Below are 22,092 nucleotides of genomic sequence, written 5' to 3' on the forward strand. Positions count from 1 at the left end.
ACACACACACACACACACACACACACACACTGGTGAAAGATATACCAAAGAGCGTCATGGTGTCTGGGTGGTAGACAGGCTTTGGAGACAACAACGGTGAAAATTAAATTCCATTTAAGGCTAATCCCATTTGCAACCTCTGCTGAGTCTCACTGCTATTGTGACAGTCAAGGAAATCTGTCTCAAGTGTTCCATTGCGGGAATTGGAGGTGAAACACGATGCAGCATAAATAATGGAGCTTGATCGCCAAGAGACAGGCTCTGAAGAAGAATACGACAGGGTCAGACAAGCATGCTGCAGCAAAGGGTGGTGGAGAGGACATGAGACAGAGCCAGGCTGGACAAGACAATACAGTAAGAAAGACAGGCGAGCAGAATAAATTAAGCCTGGGAAAGAAGAGGGGACGGTAAACAATGTGTGTGCATTTATGCAATTCTTTTGACGTTTCGCACGCTGTAATATTTGGCCGCTGTTGATACTGACAGAGACGAGGTGAGAAAGAGGGAAGGATTTGAGTGTAGCACAAGCTGCAGGACAGACAATAGCTTCGTTCCAAACGTCCCTCCATCAACACACCGCCAGTGTCACACACATAAGCAACCGTATACACACTTCTTGGCATTAAAAGTGAATTGCCCATTGGCATCAGGAAAAGAGAGCAAGAATAAATTATCTTCCATCTCTCCAATAACAGCTCCTTTCTAATTGAGCAATGGCATCGCTTACTGTTCCTCTCCCTACGATAGTAAATATACTCATCTATTATATCTATTTACAAAAAAATGGTACCTAAGTATAATATGCCAAGAAAATTGACCCTCCCTGAAAAATAAAACAGCACAATCCCTCTTGCTATGATTACACAGAACATGAAATGAGGTGTTCAAATGTAGCTACATTTATGTGCCAAAGAGACTGCAGAGATGCTCATCTCCGGGGTTCATCGAAAATGATGTAGAACCGATAGGAGACTGACATATAGAGATAGATGCACAAACACTATCCACCTACTTTCCAAATTTGCATTCATTTCACATCCAACTCGAAATTCACATCCAATTTTACAGTCAGTTCACGTCCAAGCTGGCACTCAAATTCAGCCACTTGTGCATGCAGCCTGTAAACGCGGGTCAGTGTGGTTAAAGCTGACACTTTCTGTCAACACACCCATCACTAACCCCCATTACTCGCTCACTTAGTCTCTCCCATTGTGCCTCACTCATTCACTTGCCTGCACGCGGACACGTGCACCGACGCCCCCGCAATCTGCACAAACATACACAAACACACAGTCATCATCCACTCGTTTGTTCAGCAATTTGTTCATTTGCCCAAGCCGTCACTTGATCACAATATTCTCACCTACTCATTCAACATTCTTTCATTGTCCCAGCCACTTGTGCCCTCATCTGGTCCTGATCTCTGCTACCACTTCTCAGTCACATGATCATTCTTGCTGTCACCCATACTCCTACTTCTAACCCATGGTTCCCAGTCACACACTTTCTCTTGCTTTCCCTTTCTCTCTCGCTACATCTGTCACGCACTGCACATCCAGTCAGTCCCTCCCCTTCATTAACCCCATGGATGACACAGTCCCTCACCTTGCCTTACTGTTCATCCTTCATAACTCTCTCTGGGTAAGACTGCTGTCTCTCTCTCTGTATAGATTGCCTCCACCCATTCCAATAAAAGATTTAAGAGCTCCTTTAAGTGCTAATCAGGTTGTCATCCGTGCAGCCAAAATCAGAGGCTTGATAAATAAAGGCTTGTCTCTGCTGGCTAGCAGCTCACTGTGTTTAAATAGGTGACACCGGAGTGCGTTCTGAGCACACCGGATCGATGCCAGAACCCCTGGGGTCCCCTGAAATGGTGAACAGAGACAAAGCTTAGTGCTCGATAATAATGCAGGGATAGGCAGCTTGCTCCCTATTTTCAGAGGAACTCTCCCTGGGCTTGTCCTCCACTCCCCTCACTCTTTTTTTTCCTCACTTTCTTTCATCGTGGCAGACCTTTTCAACTCACCAGTTGGCAGAATTGCATAAACATAGGGACTCAAAACCTTTATTTTGTACATTACACAGAAGGTTAAGCTGTTGCGCTGAGGGAAGTGCATTAAAAATACCAACAGACACAACATGCACTCCTATCTTTAATCTCCAACCAGCACACACTCTGCTGTCCAATCATCCCATCATATTCCACTACGGCCAATTTACCGCTATGCTCAATCTCTTCTCCCCAGTCAAACTGTTCACCATCACTCCAAATAGCATATCACCAGCCATCGCAGTCACCCGCCACGCTGTATCACTAAAACCCCCTCCCTTGTTCAATACATCCAGGACCAAGCTTGGCTCGACAGACTTATCACTGACCCATGCCTAGTCAGTTCTACAACACAATGCTCCTCATTAACTCTCCTTAGCTCCCTAACTCATCTCACCTTGTGTCCACTTACATTCCTCCCATGAAAGCACTACACCTTGTGATGGCAATATAAAAAGGTTCACCTCTCCCCTGGTGGTTCTTTTCCCTCACTTTGATTTTCTGTCCATCAAAGGGGCGTGGATTAGTGGTCTCTTGTTTATCTGCTCCTCAGTTTTATCTATCTATCACTAAGCCATCCGCTGTGCTGCAGCGGCCTCAGCACTGCATTAATCCCCTATCAGCCAGCCAGCCATCCATCACTCCGCTGTCTATCACGTCAGATCCATCATCCGCCCATCTGTCCCACACTGCCCACTGCCCATGAGATGATCTCCTCGGAAAGCCCAACCGGCGAGTCACAGAGGGTGGAGGGGACAGCAGGGCCGGAGGATATTAGAGGGAAATGCAAAAACAGAAAATGGTGAGGAAGATAAGATTATTCCATGCCCTTCCTTCCCTTTCCCTTTCTCAGTCTGCATCCTGTTGAAAGTCTTCTCTTCATGTCACTACATGCTTATTAGCAGTTTGTTTCCTTCTAATTTGTTTGTTTTCCCCACCTGCTAATTCAAGCCAGTGGGAGAAGTGTCAGTAGAGGAAGAGATACCAGCTGGGGACAGGGGTCATAAATCCCATAAAACCCCGATGTAGTGAGAAACCCTGGCCCCTCCTTCTCCAGCACGTCAGAGCAAGGAAGGGATATTGTCTAAAGCCTCCAGCTTTAAAACAGCTCAATAACTGGGTTCATCAGGGGTCATTTGTATTTCCATCTATATCTGCTATCATCGGAAGGTGTGTGAGCAGGAGAGGTGAGTGTAGGGGAAATGTTAGTACACTCGCAGAGGAAAGGGAGTCCACACAGATGCATGTAAGTGTAGCGAACAGGGCCAAGAGAGTGTAAACAGGTACATATTAGGAGAATGAGTAAGCACATAGATATTTAGGTCTGTAAACTGCAAATGGTAGGTGAGCAAACAGGTATGTATGTGGGCTGAAGCACCATAATTATTTAGACTAGTTGACAAATAGAGTCTGTGAGGGCAGAATAAATTGTTTAGAGGGTAATGGAAAGAACACAAAAAAAGGTTAATGTAGATACTTTCAGACTGTAAGTACAGAGAAAAAACAACTGGGTTTATAGAAAGAGGAAGTTTAATATGCAGTCTAGCAGCTTTGCAGAGAAAAGTAGTAGATCTGTGTTAAACAGTTTGTTTAAATAAACACTATAACCCGTTTACTGTGAATAACCACCTCAAGGCGATTGTACGATTATGATTTGCAGTAACGCGATTTGCGCGGTTGCTGGTGTGTACATGATTTGTTTGATGCAAAGTAGCCAAGCATAACATCTTTTTAGCACCACAAGGAAAACGGAAAGGTAACGTGTTTCTATGTTTTATTGTGATGATGAATTTACAGAACCCCGGAACACAGGCTCTGTGGCTTACAGAAGTAGTTGGAACCTGAAAGCCACTTTGCTGTTGCCCTAAATTTTCCTTTGTTTGTCTTTGTTTTCCACCGCTAGCCATGCTGCTGTTTAAGCAGAAACACAGAATAAAAGCATGGAAAGAAATCGGAATGGAGATGTATGCCAGAATACAGCAACAGATTGATTTTGGGCTTGGACAATTGTATTACCTTTTCTTCAAATCTGGCTGTAATTCAACAAAGATTTTCCGGGTAACATGTTTACACGACAGTTGCAATCATTTGAGTATTGCTTTAATTTGGTTATAATGAAGTCACTTTCTCTCTGAGCGTAACGTAGTTCTGTAGTGTAAAATAAATTATGTGAAAATGCTGCACAGAACTGAATGTAAATGTTCTTTTTTGTGTCTTGGTAAGGCTCGGTAGGGCAGGTAAGGGATATCAGGCATCCACAATCTACACGGTATATATTTCAATAATTTACTTAAAAGATATTCAAAAAGATTCGTCTAACATTGCTACAATGTTTCACAAATCTTTTTGAAAACCACAGACAATACAAAACCTAATGAATTACACCAAATTATATTTCTTACAAAATGGAAGTACCTCCCCATCCCATTTGCCTGTAAAACCAACAATCCTTCCTTGCGTATCTTCAGTTGTTTATCGTATTATTTATATATAATTTGCTATAATGTGCAGCAGAAATGCCGGTAGAGTAGAGTGCTGCCCTTTGCATTTATTTAAACTTGTATGGTAATCATGACCTGAGCTGCGGTCATATACAGGTAATTAAATAAACAGAGTAGGAGTTAAAATGTTCTGCTGCATTTCATTACATGACTGAGTTTACCCTCAAGTAACAAGCTACCATATTACCTGCAATAGCTTTCAAGATCTAAAATATATACAATAGCATACAGTACGAGAATTCTACTGTAGACTTACATGCCACACCTCAGAAAGTCATATTTTTCTTTGCTGATGATCTCTCAAATCCAGTCAATTTCTTTTTACCCCTGTGCCCTAAATCTCCTTGTAGGATTGGATTGCACATTACCTTGCAAAGAGAACGAACTCTATGAACGTTTGCAGCCCAAGATTCTCTTCTATGAAAATTATAACAACGTCGGTGGTCCTCCATTACACACGGGATTGGAAAAAAGAGATGTGTGAAGCTCCTGCTTTTATCCATAATGAGCCTAAAACAACATCTTCAAACAAATATTCTTCTTCCACATGCAGCTGAATCAAAATGAGACAGCTGTCAGAAAGCATTCATATCCATCCTGAGTTACCTCTAATTGGAGAACTGCTCTCCCTCCGCTGGCCCTATATGAGAGATACTGCTCAATCACCACACCGGTGCTGAACACTGCTCCAACCATACAATATATTGCCTGCAATTACAGCTCATACTGTTACACAACAATAACTCACACACTGCACACATCTAAGCACAGTACTCATACATGTACTGTATTTTTGTCTTAGGTGTGTGTGTGTGTATGTGTGCATGCTTGTTACATGTGCATTAATGCTAAACAAACATGTGCTGAAGATTTTATAACATACAGTAGTAGCATGCTTTTGCATATAGAAACAGGTAAAGGAAATACATTGTAAATGCTGCTATTCCAATACAAGGGTGAAGCCTGCAGTCCATAACAAATGCAATTACCAGTTCTGCAAATATATATATATATATAGAGAGAGAGAGAGAGGGAGAGACACACAAACGTAAACACTTGCACAGCCTCATAAACACATACCTACATTATTTCGAACACACTGAATTAATCAGCTCTTACACAAATAGCTGAATAAATACTGTGGATAACCAGATCAATATTGTACACTCAATTCATCTGAGTTCACAGAGATGTCAAATTCTGCATAGTTCTATAGCACACTGATTAAACTGGCACCACATTAATTCAGTAAATCAATAAAACCAATTTTTATCAAATAATTCAAGTTGCATGGACAGTTTAAGCCGATTGGAGGGCAGGAACACATTCTCTTGCTAAAACTGCATATCTATATCACGCAGGCAGCACACTGATTTGCTATGTGGATTCCACAATTTGTGAAATGAAAATGATTAATCCACGAAAAAATAACCAGGGTGCCAAGAAGGCACATGGTAATTCTATAATGATCAAAGACTCAATTAAATCCTTTTCCATTCTGTTCCCTAAATGCCTCATGTCTGTGGCTGCAGAGCAAAGTTTGTGTGTGTGTGTGTGTGTGTGTGTGTGTGTGTGTGTGTGTGTGTGTGTGTGTGTGTGTGTGTGTGTGTGTGTGTGTGTGTGTCTTTTTTGCGCCGTCTTGGAGCTATGAAGTGACCAGAGGTTAAGCTGTGGTGTCTTTTGTGGTCAGATGACGGATGACGTGTGGTTCATGTTCATACTCTAATAGCACTACACGATAGGAGCACAAGTTGTGAGATAGTAATCTGTTTTAGATTTTAAGCGCTTTCATATCCGGACAGACAAGCTATTGTATTTTATTAAAAATATGTAATTCACCATCTACCATGTAGCTTACATTATACTCATCATTTTTGTTGTCCCTATTTCAAAATAAAGTAGCAAAGCATTCAGTTGCTAAAAATGATGCACTGCTATGTAGTTCATTAGAAACAAATGAACAAAAAAAACCTCACAGATTTGCTGAGCATTCATGGTCATTTTAAGCAGCATCTTACTTCACAGTGATACAGTTAAATCCACACCTGGAGGCTAGTTGTTGACCATTGTGCAACTTCACTGGAAAGCACATGGCTTTATCTCGTGAATGGGATGGAGCATTACAACCTCAATACTATCTTTGTATTGTAAGGAGAAAATCTGACACCAAAAATCCTTTACTGCCTGTGTCTCCAGAGCTTGCCAGCACTGCCTGTCTCTGCATCACGATTAGAGCGAAGCTTTGTTTGTACGCGTTTGACACCATAGCGCAGGCCTCCATAGATGGCGGGCTAAAAACATGCACAGGGACATTTAAGCATTGTTCGTTGTAGTATTCACCGAAACGCCACAAATAAAAACGGCGTACAAATAAAATAATAAGTGACTAGGCAAGAAGTAGTAGAGGAAAAGAAGAAAAAAAGAGGAAGTAAAGAAAAGCAGACTGCCTGACAAGAGTAGACACATCTAGGATAAACACAGACATACCGCCAAACATTGCAATTATCTACTCTAATTATTAACGTTACTGTCGCTTACCTCCAAGTGGAAATTACTGTCTGCCTCTTGCTGTTAAGAAAACTCTTTTCATGAGGCCGTTTTTCTTTTCTTTTCTTTTTTTAGCTTGACAAAGCGATCTATCATGTTTTTCCACACCCTACAGCAAAAGGACTCTTTTTTTCCCCAGTGTGGTGTCTCTCACATATTTAGGGCCATTTATTTGAGATCTACTCGGTACATGAAGAATCTACAGATGATTGTACAGGTGAACCTGCTCGGCCAATCTTCCCAGCTGACCTTGTTGAACCAGAAAGTGCAGCGCACGCCGAGATACAAAAATTCAGAGGTGCACGACCATACGCTGCAACAATATGCAAAGCCTTTGCACTGGAAACGACAGACGTGGTGACGTCAATTTATTGTTTGCATGGGGAACACCATGGCGACCATAAACCTAGCTTAAGGCTGTGGTCTGGCTTGAACCACAGGGTTTATTTACTATATATTTAAGAGTCCCCAAAATTGGACAACCAAGAAATAGTTCTGCTATCTTGTGTTCTCATTAGTATCGGAAGGTTATGAAGGACAAAGACAATGTCAATGACAATGATAATCTAGAGCAAATGGACAAAAATACCTACTGTATATGATGTAACTTGCGGTGAAACATTTAGGGTTACACAACAACGCCATTTATTCTACAATGTCACATGTAAAGTAGTCATAAGTCTTCAAAATATGCAGAACATTTCCATTTCCTGTCAAAAAGGATGTGCTTTAAAAAAATGCTTTCATTAAGCTGCTCTAATAAATGATTTTATTAACATGACTAAGTATTATTTTGAAAGCTCATTGTTTTGTTTTGGCCCGCAACATTACTTTTTGATTTAGTCTCAGCGCTTTTATGAACCCTGTGTCCAGTCAGAGCAGGGAGATGGTTATGTGAAAGTCTCTGATGTACCCAATGCCTAAAACCTGAAAAGCACCGAACGCTGACAGAAAAACTTAGTGGCTAGATAATGAACACAGTGGAATATTTAAAGAACCAGATATTTCTCTGAGGAGTTGGTGGAATATTGTGAAAGTGAATATTGGACTTACATTTGTCAAATCATCAGAAACATGTCTCCAAACTAAGAAGGGCACTCCAAGAACACAGACCTCCACCATGGCATGCCTTATCTAACTTGGTTAATGCAGTGTAAATATTTCCAGTCGAGAACTCTTTTTTCTGATTATTCCAACACCCCAATGAATGCAGCACAAATGCAATGTTAACGAAATTAAAAAATAATTTTTGTATGTGTCCCGTGATTCAAATTTGCAATCTTCCTTCTTCCTTGCACCCATCTACATTCTTCCACCAAGTTTAATGAAAATTGGGCCAGTAGTTTTTTCCGTAATCTTGCTAAAAAACAGATAAACAGACCAAAACCATAACCTCCTTGGCCAAGGTAATACATGATGTTGCTTTGTTTTTATTTATTGTGTAAATCGCCAACACATTCAATGAGGTTTAAAAATAAATGTGTATAAAATGCTCTTTAAAATAAGTTAGTGGTGTTCATAAACCACTAACTTGATAGTGTGTTTTTAATCAGTGTTTGTCTGATCACTAACCTAAATGTACCTCAAGGAAAGTCTTATTACAGTATACTCAATTTGACAATTTGCAGCACACAGATTCATTTAGCACATTTACGGCTCAAACACAGAGACTAAAAAAAGACAAGTATTGTAGTGGACTGATTAAAAAAAGCTGCAAAAAGGTTAATACGCTGTTGCGCTCATTGACTTTTCTGCACAGTGTCGGAGAGGTGAACCTATGATACCATAAGTGTGGGTAGTATTTTCCTGTGGTTTGTGTCCATATGTGCAGAGGAGCAAAGGGCATGAGGATTGGAGAGGAGCAGCACAGGGCAGTCTCAGGTGAGACATGCATAGTCCCAACATAATTATAATCCTTAATTAATCCACTCTGGATGCACTCTCTCTCTCTCTCCCCCCTCTTTCGCTCTCTCTCTCCTTAAGTTCATTGCTCTAGGTGTTTATGGACTTTTTCCATCATGGTGCACCACCCCACCTTTCTGTCTCATCTGGCATCTGCCTACTGTACGTATTATGCTCTAGGTGTTTTTGCAGCTGTTTATGAATATACGTGCCCTTTCAAACCTCTGTGTAGGAGCTTTATTTCCCTTACCCTCCCCCTCCCCCTCTTTTTTCTCTACCCGCTACCCTCCAACTCCCATATTGGCAGATGGGCAAACAAACAGCGCCTTGTGTTGTTTCTTGGTGTTGCCTCTTCTCACAGCTCACAGCACGGACACGGACACACACACACACACACACACAGATATGAACAAACACAACCACACTCACACCAGTCCAACACCAGATACTCCAAAGGGAGTACTGCTGACACAAATATGAACCCACCAGAGTTGTCCTCTGTGGAATGACTCAGATGAGTCTCAGGTGAACATCACTGCTTGTAAGGGCCAGCCAGCCAGCCAGCCAGCCACACATGCATGCACATGCACACACACACACACACGCACGCACGCACGCACGCACGCACGCACCTCCTGTTTACATACACCTCTCTTCTGATTATTCTGCCTGACTGAATGCATTGATAGCATAGAGAAGCTCCTGTATTAGTCATTGAGTGGGAGGGGTCAGTAGCAGCTAGCAAGAAGTGGATCGTGTATTAGGACATGTATTGAAGGAACATCGTAGTCCTATAGCAGCCGATGAAGGGCCTGTACATGGCACTAAGCTGAAGGTAATGAGGACAAAGGTGTCAGTATTGACGCTGGAAGAGTGAGAGCGCCAGGAGAGAGGAGGAGCGACAACTACCCCTGACATTACAACTCAGCCTCCCGCTTTGCCCGAACCAATTATAGGGGCTCATCCACTACTCTGGTCTGCACTGGTCTGCACCCTTCGTCAAACTATCAGAAAAAACATAAGGATTGATTGGACAAGCTATTAGGTCAATTGATCCTTGTTTCCTTTCATCTGTGCTCCTCCTCTTTCAGATGGACAGAATGGACGTGGAAAGCTACTCCAAATACCTGAGGACCAGGGGTTTGACTAAGATGGCCTGATGGACCTTCTCTCCATTTTTCTCTCTTCTTTCTCTCTAAGCCTCTCTTCCAATCTCAAGTTTTTTTTGTTTTTATATAAATGTAACACTCAATATGTGTCAAATTATATTATAAACCCGCAGAATTAAAGATCTTCATCTTTACTAGTGCTTCTGAATATGTCTTTGAGTATTTTTCCTGTATCTGTAATGGCATAGAGACACGGAGTGAGCTAATAACTGGTATTTGAAGTTGCTTTTAACAACATGAATATGAAAATTAAGCAGGCTCAAAAGGGCAATCAAAGTCAACCATTTAAAACAGCGGTTAGAATGTGGTTGTCAAAACTGCAGTGGGGCACTATTAACACCAATTCAGAGTCACCTTCCCCCTGACAATTCTGTGTAAATGCGAATGAATTGCTGGTGAGGCTGATTGGTCACATTGATTGAGCATCACTGATTCTTTTCACTGCTGTACACCAAGTCGTCTCTCAGTCGATAGACACAACCCAAATACACCAGGCACTAAATCCAATGTGTTTCTACATTCAGCTAATTTAACACCCACTCCATTTATGAAAAAGAGTCCTCATCGATTTTTTTCTGTTCATGTGCTCCTTCTCATTTTCGCCATGCCAGCGCCTACACGTGTTCAAGCCTGGCAGCAATTGAATTGAATTAGTGTGTGGTAGAGTTCCTATTAGAATGGCTTTTTAAGGCCCACACCTTGTGTCTTTCTCCAGATGTAGCATAGACCACAGAGCCTGAAGTTACAGAATGCTGTGTGCATGGCTACATTCACAGAGAACTCCACAGCATAAAGGCCACAAGCCTCAAAATGGACGCACACTGCCCATCACTTTTACATTTCGGCACCACAGCAAAGACCATTTTGGCTTGGTGCCCATTATGTATTGTACCTCTCCCCTTCTGTTATTGCACTATGCACTCTTTGTCCTTTTCTGTTTTCTTCACTCTCTTGTCCTCGTCTTATCCCTCTCTTTCCAATCCATTATTGCATGTTCATGCTTCCAAAATGTAATCTAGCATTTACGCGGAAAACACATTATGAAAAGCCTTAGAAATCATAATAGGGTATTTTTTATTGCAATAATTAGGACAACAACAGTTGTTTAGAACCCTTTCCAGTGTGTTTTGTCAGCAGTGGTAAAACACTGAACCATAATAACTGTCATTATAATCATAATGGCTTTCCTGTTAGGACAAGTCTTATCAGGCTGGTGACAACCACAGAGCTGCCACAACCAGGTAAAAGTGCTGCCTACGAAGGGAGGCAGTGAGGAGAAGCACCTGGCATTACACAAGAAAACATTTCTAAGTCAGTCAAGTGAAAAACTGCCCTGCAGAGACATAGAATTTTGACATTATTGTAAAGGGCATAAAAAATTTAAAAAAAACCATGCATTCATGCAGCACATCAATTGATTGATACCTTTATCCTAAGAAGATGACATCTGAAAATCAGATGTCATCTAGCGAATGATCACCTAGTAAAGTGAAACTACAATGTGATAGATCATTTAAATATCCAACCCATTCTGATAATAACATCAATCAATGCAAATCTATTGTATTTGCAAATGTAGCAAGTATAGTTAAGGTGACTTATTAAAATACAGCATATGTTGGCTAAAGACATTTAAACTCAATTTTTCACAACTCTTTTTATGTCATGTTACCATACATTTCTTGTGTTCAGTCAATAGGACATCTAACTTATTTTAATAACAGATTATTTAAAAAAAAGAACTTAAGCCAATAAAAAGAACCTTATTTCAGCTTTTATTTACTAAAACACATTTTTAGTGTGTCAAAATCTGAAATACACAGAGTTGACTGTTTCTTTAAACAGTGTGGAAGATTCCAGAAAGTGATGGAATTAGTTTTGGAAGCTTCTGATAGGCCAATTGTCATAATTAGAAGCTAATTGGGAATGTGCCTGTTTTTTTAAATGGGGAGTGCACCTTTAATAATGGGCCTACTGCACCTTAGACCTGAGAAAAATAATTGTGGCCCTCGACAAGTCTGGTTCCTCCTGGAGAGCAATTTCCAAGTGACTGAGGGTCCCACGAGCATCTGTGCAAAACATCGTAGGCAGTTATAAACATCTTGGAACCACACAGACACTGAATCTTTCATGAAGAAGGAAAATATTATCCCCTAGGGCTGAACAAACCTTGGCCCGAAAGGTTCAACTGAACCCCAAGACACTAACAAAAGGAGGTGGTGAAAGACATCACAAAGGCCTGAAAGGCTGTCGGGCATGGAAGAAGCCCCTACTCTGAGACCTGCATTAAAACGTATACTAACAGAGTGTATTTAAACTTTTAACTATGTAGTAAAAAGATAAAATAAATATTATAATTGGCCATTAGTTTGAATTCATCTTGTTTTTTTAAGATTATTTTTTGGGCATTTTTTACTTTTATTTTGATAGGACAGTTGAAGGCACGAAAGGGGAGAGAGAGGCAGGAAAGGCATGCAGCAAAGGGCCGCAGGTCGGAGTCGAGCGTCGAGGAGTAAACCTCTACATATGGGTGCCCGCTCTACCAACTGAGCTATCCAGGTGCCCTGAATTCCTCTCTAAAGGAAATACAGCAGATTTGACTTAACACAAACAAAGGTATGGTGACGTTACACATGCAGAGTTGTGAAATATTCAACCAAGGAGTATTTAAATGTATGGCCTCAACTGTAATAGTGTGGCAAATGCTGTTCCAAAAATGTTGGGGTAAAGGTCGCAGCTAGTGGCCGAGTTGTCAACATGATTTTGAGTGCAATGTCAAAATGACATTTTCAAAAAATAAAAAAGATTGACATCCAGATTAAATTTATCCTTGCAATGGGTTATTTTGAATGGATTACAATTGCAAATAATAATCTTCAGAATTAGGATTAATCAATGTAGACTATGAACGTGATTATTCAAAATAAATTCTCCTATACAATGACCCATGAGAAGCCAGAGCCAGATCTTAGAAGGCTTGTAGTTCTAATTGGATATCATGTCTGTGAGCATTCCATTATCAAAAGACGATGAGATTACGTTCATTATCAGAATATACGCCGTGCCAGCGTAGAAGTCATCTGTTCTGTACTGGCACTAAAGATTCTCCAAACACTAAACCAATGTCTCCTGGAGGTTGAACAAGCTTACAGTGGCAGCATGTGTGAGCAGTGTGCGTGTGTGTGTGTGTGTGTGTGTGTGTGTGTGTGTGTGTGTGTGTGTGTGTTAGACTACAAAGAGCAAGACTACAACTTCACATCAAAATTTGAAAATGACTCGTCTACTATCAAACAGATACACGATCGATGCTTTCACTATGTCAGAGTTGATGACTGCATTTCTTAATTTACTTATCAAAGTTTCCTCACAAGACGAACAAAAAGCAAACACGACATGATAAAAATGTCCATGACTGGACATTTTGCATTTTTGTGCGTTACAATTTTAGAAAACCTACACTTGAATTGACTGAAAAGCTGCTGCAGGACACAATTGAATCATGGATTTTGTGAAATCTTACAGCCGTGGCATATAATCGGTTTTTCTCAGCCTTTTGAATGATGTTATTTGTGACCTGTAGAATAATGTGCTGCTACTAAAAAAACACTAATTTTCCTTTCACATCATCCAATGCGTGGAAAGAGAGATGATTTTGTCCTCCATGCAGTGTCAAAATCAACAATTCTTTATTGATATGTCACATCCAATATGTGCCCCTTGCTGTAATTTATAACCATGTAGAGGAAAGCTTTCAACATTTTTTTTTTAAATCCAGTTAATGTTATTCTCACATTATTCTTTGAAACAGAATAAAGGCAATACATTTAACTATCCTGAGGTTGTAAAACATCATAGGTCGTCTTTTGAAATTTATACAGTAGCAGTGCTGCATCTTTCTGCTTATTTTCTATTAATATATTAATTTAGTCAGCCTCGTCAGAGTTGTAAGGGCTACAAACATATTACATAAAGAACAGAGGAACAGAAATGCAAAGGAAACATAAGAATGTGTGTGTGCTTGCGTGTGTGCGTGCGTGCGTACACACTCTTCATACTGTATATAAAAGCATCAGTCTGTGCATTTGCAGTGTGCACACATGCACCGGACACTAACTAAATGCATTTGATGAATCAGAATTCCACCGTCAGCCAGGTTCTGAGTAGAATATTTTCTTCACAACTTGTACCTTCAACAGAATAATAAGGTTGTCAAATCCTGACCACAAAGAGCCTCCCAAAAAGCTGAACTCACATTGTAATAAATCTAATTATGATTAGTGACTTATTAAAAGTCTGATGATGATTAATGCCATGCTAATGTATGACTATTATTTACCCACTGAATGCCGAGAATAATTTTTTTGATGGTGATGTGACACACAGACAAGGGGGAAATAAATCCTTCTGTCTTCCCGGGGAGAGTGTTTGGCAGTAAACCAATTCCAAGTCTGGCTTCTTGAATGCCCAGATAACGCAATCAGACAGTTGCAATATTACTGTTTTACCACCTGAAGAATTTGAATTTCATTCAGCCCCTTCAGAATAGTAGACATGCCAATTTTTCCCCAAGAATTGGCAGGACAAACACAATGCACCCCGGTGGAATGAGGAAAAGGCTTACCAGCAGAAAATGTTTTCAGGGTCTTTCTTGTCTGCCTACTCAGGTTCAATTTTATCATAATAACACATAAAAAAAAGTTTAATTTCTTCCATCATAACTACGCTGTTGATGCCATTTTATTATATGTTTTATTATTAAATTGGGAATTAGTTCACAGTAATAATAATATAAGGGCGCCTCGGTTTTCATCATATGAACCCCTTAACATTCCGGGTCACATTTGATTAAATTTGGATATATGGCAAGATTCTTCCTGCTGTTGTTTTATGCTGTAGCAAGGTGACACGTTTATTAGTTATAAGACATCAGCATGGCTAATCCTTTAATTTTCTAATTCTGATTTCAAATAACTTAAATTCCAGGGCAGTTAGGTCTCATTTTGTTGTGGACACCCTGGAACCTGGAGCTCTTAGAGAGCAGCTGGCCTATAGGTAATGATTTGATGAGGTACAGGATTAATGGTGTAGTCTGGGACAGCGGGGATTGGGCAGAAGAGCTCACTTTGAGGCTACACTTAGCTCTGATGCATTTTTTGTTTTAATAGGCAATGAGGTAGTTGATGTCTTTATCTCTTGGAAGGAACTTGTGCTCAGGGATGTTTGCTAAAAAATCACATTTGTGTAGCCAACATCCCAGGATACTTCTGTCATTGTCTATTTCTTCTGGTTAACAATTCGTCCAAGAATGAATTTCTCATTTACTACATTGTTGGCTAATTAACAATAACAATTGCTAAAATATGTTAGTGTTTAGACCATAGTGCCACATAGGCCCACAAACCAGAGTCCTCTGAAATCCGACTCATTTAGAACATCAAGCACCCATTTTAATATGAAGTGACTGCTGTTGACGCACCAAACACGAACTCCGTATCTGTCAGGGCACAACATATTAATACATAAATCGACTTACACACCTGAACACCTAAAGCAGCCTGATACTGGAATCCTGGGTGGTGCGCATTACTATTATTGTCGCACTGTTATGTATTAACAACAAGTAACATGAAAACTGTGCTTCGTTCCTACCTTGATTCCTCCAATCTCCTTTTACTTGATTGCTCAGTGTGTCTCTTTCATTCTCGCTTCCCTCCTCACTTGCTTCCTTCTCCTTCTCTTCCCCTTTAGTTATCACTCGTTTTCTCCTCTCTGGTCCCTTCTTCGTGCGGATGCATAAGAATGAAAAATTAATAGCCCGCTATCTTAAAGACAAACCGACGGAAAAATGGGAGAGGGGGGAAAATCCACCCGACTAAAAAAATGTTAAAGGCAGTGTGGGGAAATCCTCACGGACAGAGCAGATTCTCGTGAAAATTCGCCCGTTTGGGCATCAAAATAAAAAACAGCGACGACACCATTGTCCTGCTTAACAACGGTAATAACATGCGAGTTACAACGTTAAGCGGTGACGGTCAAACTGAGGAGGCATATGAACGCAATTGAAGTTGTAATCGTGTTGTCCGTCCGTCCCTGGTGCGATGGTGAGCATGTGAGCAAATGTGCCACCGTCGCAAAACGTCTGCGTAAGACGAATCAGGCTCTTAGATGTCTGATGTGCAGGTGCTGTTCACAGGACGCTTCCTTTTTTTCTAAAATGTAGACTCTTCACCTTCATGTGCTGTATTCTTGCTGTATTCTACTCGTTGGAATTAGAAATGGGATAGTCTGGCCATCTGCGGTGATTTCGTGTGCGTACTGACGCAGCGAGCGGATTACTAGTCTATAGTTTCCCTCTTTGTCGGCAGGCAGCGCACACACTCTCATCACATCATCAGGACCGTTCACACTGTTTTTCGACCACTGCAGTTCTGCATCAGGCCTATTACAACCCAGCGCGTTTATCATTGCCTTTCACATATAGTTTGCTGAGCTAAAGAACTGTTTCGAGACAATTTTTACAACCAACATAGACTTTAAACAGAAAAATAGTTAAATTTCCTCCTCTTTGTTTTTCTTCACGTGGTTTCGCATAGTGGGATGGTTCATCACACGTTCTTGAAATGGTCAGCTGTGGTTCCCCTGCGAAATGAGTTGGAATGTATATCCAGGGATGTAAATCTACACAATTACCTGCATGAGAAAAAAATTCACAGGTTAATTGCCCAGTATCTTCCAACTCACTGTGACACTATTCATTGATTTTAACAATGTGACTCTTCTCAAATGTGGTTTCTTTAGATACTTTTTAAAAAGCAAATATAACCAGTAATGTAATGCCATGATTTACTACCTGTGCCATTACTGCATACATTTAAAAAGTACTTAACTGGGTAAAAAAAACAAGTTTTTGAAAAAGTAGACGATTCATTAGACAGAGTCATGGCCTTGGTGTTGTGTATTTCAGGTAATACTTGAAGTAAGTGATAAAGATTTACTTAAAAAGATTGAGTCATTTTCATCAGATTTTCATCGTACATCAGTGGTGAAAGAAGTATTCAGATCCTTTACTTAAGTAAAAGTACTAATACCTTACTGCAAAAATACTTTGTTACAAGTAAAGGTCCTGCTTTGAAAATTGTACTTAAGTAAAAGTATGTAAGTATTATCAGAAAAATGTACTTAAAATATTCATAGTAAAATCCTTACATTTCAGAAACTGGAAATTATCAAAACAGTTCTGTGATTAATGGACTAATCATTTCAGCTGGTCTTGTAGGCCTATATATTGTTTGGTAGTTGAATTTACAATAAAATGTTATGTTTTATAAACTTGGCCTACATGTGTTTTGTGTGCAAATTTGTAATTTGTAAAGTAACTAAAGCTGTCAGATTGGTGACAGATAGTGGGGTAAAAAGTACAATATTTCTCTGAAATGTAGCATAGACAAAGAAGGCAACGCAGCTTTATTTGTATAGCACATTTCAGCCACAGGGCAATTTAAAGTGCTTTACACAAAACAGTTAAAAAATAAAAACAGATAAAACAAGAATAAAAGTTACAGTGCAATATAAGAAATTAAACATTAAAGACATGAACAACCATTTAAAGAAAGGCAACATCAAAAAGAAAGAAAGTGGCGTTCAAAGAAAATACTCAAGTAAAGTACAAACTAAAGTACAGCACTTAAGTAAATGTACTTAGTTGGATTACACCACTGCTGTACATATACTGTATACTGAGTGAGTTGATAAATTCAAATGCATCTCAATGGGCTTTTTATATTTTTTCATTAGTTTTACAGCACTACAGACATGTCTTCTAAAAATCCTCTAACATAGCTTGTTGCCCCTGTGCACAGGCACAGATAGATTTTTCGACAAGATTATTTTCCTGGTACTTCGACTGACAGACAAGTGGCTGAATAATCAAGATGACTGGGCTGAATGAGTGTCCTAAATTGGCAGTTCAGGGGCTTGTCAGGATGTTCACAAGTGAGAGCAGAATATACAGAAACTAATCTAAGGAATACAGCGTTAAGAACAAGTAAAAACCCTTCCCCGGGTGGCCTGGTTAGCTCAGTTGGTAAAGCGGGCGCACATCCAGTACATAAAGGTGTATGCCTCAACGCAGAAGGTCCAGGGTTTTTGCATGACCTGCACAATTACTTGCATGTCTTCCCCTCTCTCTCTCTCTCTCCCCTTTCATATCTATCTAGCTTTTCCATTAAAGGCTAAAATGCCCAAAACAAATCTTTAAAAAAAAAACTTTACTGGAACATGATTTAGCTACAAGACGCTCTATGGAGCATGCGAGTCAGGTCTGGAGTCGCAGGATGACACACGGCAACAGTTCCAAGCTAAGTTTGAACTCCTAGCATTGGAAGTACATGTTACTCTTCAGCCTGCTCAACTACCAGCATGCACCACTAAGTAGTCAGGATTCTCATTTGCAGTTTTCCCCTGGAGGTATAAATAGAAAAATGTCCAGAAGCCACTTTAGTCTTTTTCTACTATAGGTTAAAATACAGTAGCAGTTCAGGTTGGTGATAGTATACTCCACAAAGTAATTGAGAAATCAATGATACACCTATTTACAGTATATGTTAATAATTAGCTGTCTTGTCTTATTTCTGTATCAAAGGGTTTATACTATACATAAGAGTAGGTCTACACTACATATGCTATACCACATGTGATACTGTAGTGTATATATATTGTACCACATTGTATCATATATGCCTTGTACACTGTTGTGCTTATCATATTCAGTGCCATACTACATCAACATCATAACACAGAGGAATGCTCAGAACCAGGAAGAAGGAATATACAATTGATAATATTTAGTTTTCAGTACATTACAGTATTGAATGAATTCATATATACTATACAGTAGTGCATACACATTGTTACACTGGAACTTCAGTACAAGAGTCCAGCCCAGCACTCACCTAAAGTGGTTAAGATTAGTCTATTTTTGCACAGAATAAGTTTCTAACTGTTGCAGAGGAGATTCATCCTGCTATTAAATGTCTTTTTCCTCAAGCCTTCCCTACTACCTTCTCACCTAGTAGCCTAACTTAAAGATACTATGAGAAAGCACTTACACTTAGTTACAGGTCCCTTATTAATTGTTATAGTTCATGAATCAATGTTTTGCTGATTTATAAATCAAGCTTTCTACGTCACTTTCATTTTCACAGCCTCCCGAATTTGGCATTGACAGCTGTTATTCTGTTTCGGTTTTCTACGGCACCCAGGAATCCATAAAAAGATGTTCTAAAGCAACATTTTAACCATAGCATACACATTTTCCCTTTGAAGTGACACAATGCAAACATAAGATATGACATATTTCTCTTGCAAATGAAAAGTTGAATGAATTAACTATGAAACAAACCTTCTCAATTCAATAAACTGCTTTAGTCGGTCTGGTGTGACCAGTAGCTTACGGTGCCTAATGCTAACTATTCCGATTAATGTCAGTTCTACTCACTTTCAGTCAGAGCACTTTGTGATAAAAGTACCTAAAACTAAGCTTGGGCATTATCAAGGTATTATGATATACATAGCTTATTTAGTATTCCCAAAGGTATCATTTTCAATTCCGTCAAAATTGCACGCGTTGCCCTTCTATTAAACTGATACGCAGACGCTGTATTGAGGTGATGTATTGTAGTATACAGCACATGCCACCAGAGGTCAGTTACTACTGGTGACACAGTCACTGAGTTGTGAAAGATGGCAACGGCGAGGGGTGGGGATAACGTTACAAGACTGCTCATTTCTTTCTGTTATTTTGGGTTTATTCCTGACAATAAAGGTGAGCTAGCCAAAATGGACAAAGCTATGTGTGTATGATTTTATTCAACTGCTAGTCTGCCATCACCACCCGCTGATCCGTCGTATCTGCTGCGGCAGCACGTGTCATCAGGTGTCTCCAGCATAAGCCCATTGAAGGTTGTTTATTTCCTATCTATTCATTGTTCTGTGGGTTATTACACCAACAAGACTTGTCTAAGTAGGCTCAATGCATATTTGACACACAGCATTGTTAGGCTAGACAATTTCATGTGTGCTACAATGACTTCTATCAGCAGCTCAGCTTTTAAGTTTTTTTTTCTCAAAAAATGCCAGGAAAGTATGAAGGTATGAAAATAGATACTGCACAAGCCTACCTGAATCATGAGAATATTGGACATTAAAGGGAATGAATGCAGAATATATAATATGTTTTGTTTCATTTTTTTTTTTAGCTCAATGAGTGCTAATAATTCTGGATTAATTGCAGTCTTTAGTCTCTAGATGAACAGTGTAGGCTACACTGCCAGATAAAATTGCTTAACTTCCATATCACATGGAATATTTGCACCAGTCCGCAGAGCACGTTGCAATGTTTCTCTCCCCCTGGAAAATGCCTTTGTCAGTTTTTATTATAATACCTAATATTGGGCTTTATTGAATGGGCTCTACACGCCTTTGCCACTTAGCCTTCTGTCACGCAGTACCTACTTTGTTATACTGCTCTCAAATTCAGTCAATTGACCTTCATGGGCCGCCTGACTCATTGCGCCAATAAACAGCTAGCATAATGTAGTTTGTGGCAGCCACACATTATATCAGGATTTTTTCAAGATCAGATGTTATTCATGCAAAGTGATAATGCTCTGTGCACTCAGAAGACTGTATGCAAACCTCATCACCTACTGTACAGAACGGACCACTAAGAATCAAACATGGACAGTTTTGCACAGTCTGAGCAGTTGTTCATCGCACCCCGGTCACCTAGCAACAACAATAGTGACTACATGATTAAGTGCTGATTGGCCTACTTAAACAAGCAGCGGTCCCTTGTTACAAATACGGCAGCCCTCACTGCTTGATCACTTAAGACACGAATAACATAACTGTAGAAAGTCAAATGGTGAAAGAGAAATCTATATAAAAATTTCTAGATGCTCTATACTTGGTTCATCAAAGCTGGGTATCATTGCATTACAATGCAGTAATGCAGACTAAACATTTGTGTTATAGGTCAGGGCAGAGGTCTTAACATGTGTTAAAAACAAAAACAAATAGCTTATTGTAATACTTCACGTGTATGCAAAAACAGTATACAGTTAACTTATGACTAAAGAAAATTCAAAATTTCCATGTGCAAAGTTCACTGTCCTCAGAAATCATTATTATCTACCTTCCAAGCTGATGACTGTGATCGTCCTTTTGCAGCAAGGTCAAAATAGAAAGTATACTGTACATGTTACGAATGACAAAATTGTTTTTTTAGTATTCAGTATGGTTGTATTATCTGAAGAGGCTCTAAAATAAATAAATGCATTTCAGAAACACACAGGAAGATTCTTTTGGATTGGGTACTGATCAAAAATCCAGCTATATTCACAGTAGACTTCAATTTTTAGACAGCACATCATAATTACATACCGGTTTTCACACAAAATAAAATGATCCAGATAAGTGTTGATAAATTCAGTGGTTAAAATACACAGGCAATGTAGGGGGGGGGGGGGGGGGGGGGGGGGGGGGGGGGGGGGGAGGAACTCCAAGATAAGAGCCTGCCTCTGTGTAGCTTTGTAATGGTTTTGTACGTGTGTGCAGAGACATTCGAGCACTGAATAAATTAATTCAGGCTTGACCATGACTGTGAACATTTTAGTCATTGTTAATAACAATTCTTTTTGTTCACTTGTGTTCCATGTTGCATTTATATTCTCAATGGAGCGATGTCTTGCACGATAACACAGACATTATCAACAAAGAATCAGTGGTCCTGTTTGCCTGAATATCTCATGTTTTCTTTTCTAAAAAGGCAGGAGAAAATGGAGTTGTACAGCTGGCATATTTTAATTTGTTCTAGCTCATGTTTGATTAATGCCATTTTTTCCTAGTCAGAGCTCATGTTTAT

The 22,092-nt window shown here is 39.8% G+C and overlaps 1 protein-coding gene across 2 annotated transcripts in view; it reads right to left on the reverse strand.

Annotated features, from left to right (window-relative positions):
• Nucleotides 1–16,605, reverse strand: part of adgrl1a (adhesion G protein-coupled receptor L1a) — a 104,595-nt gene extending 87,990 nt beyond the window's left edge. For both annotated transcript variants that reach the window (XM_032538531.1, XM_032538529.1), the window contains exon 1: nt 15,819–16,605. The gene's annotated coding sequence lies outside the window, so the exon portion shown is untranslated. The remainder of the gene's footprint in view (nt 1–15,818) is intronic.
• Between the last annotated feature and the right edge of the window lie 5,487 nt (nt 16,606–22,092).

This window comes from Etheostoma spectabile, chromosome 15 (genome assembly GCF_008692095.1).
Source record: "Etheostoma spectabile isolate EspeVRDwgs_2016 chromosome 15, UIUC_Espe_1.0, whole genome shotgun sequence".
Classification (NCBI taxonomy): Eukaryota; Metazoa; Chordata; class Actinopteri; order Perciformes; family Percidae; genus Etheostoma; species Etheostoma spectabile.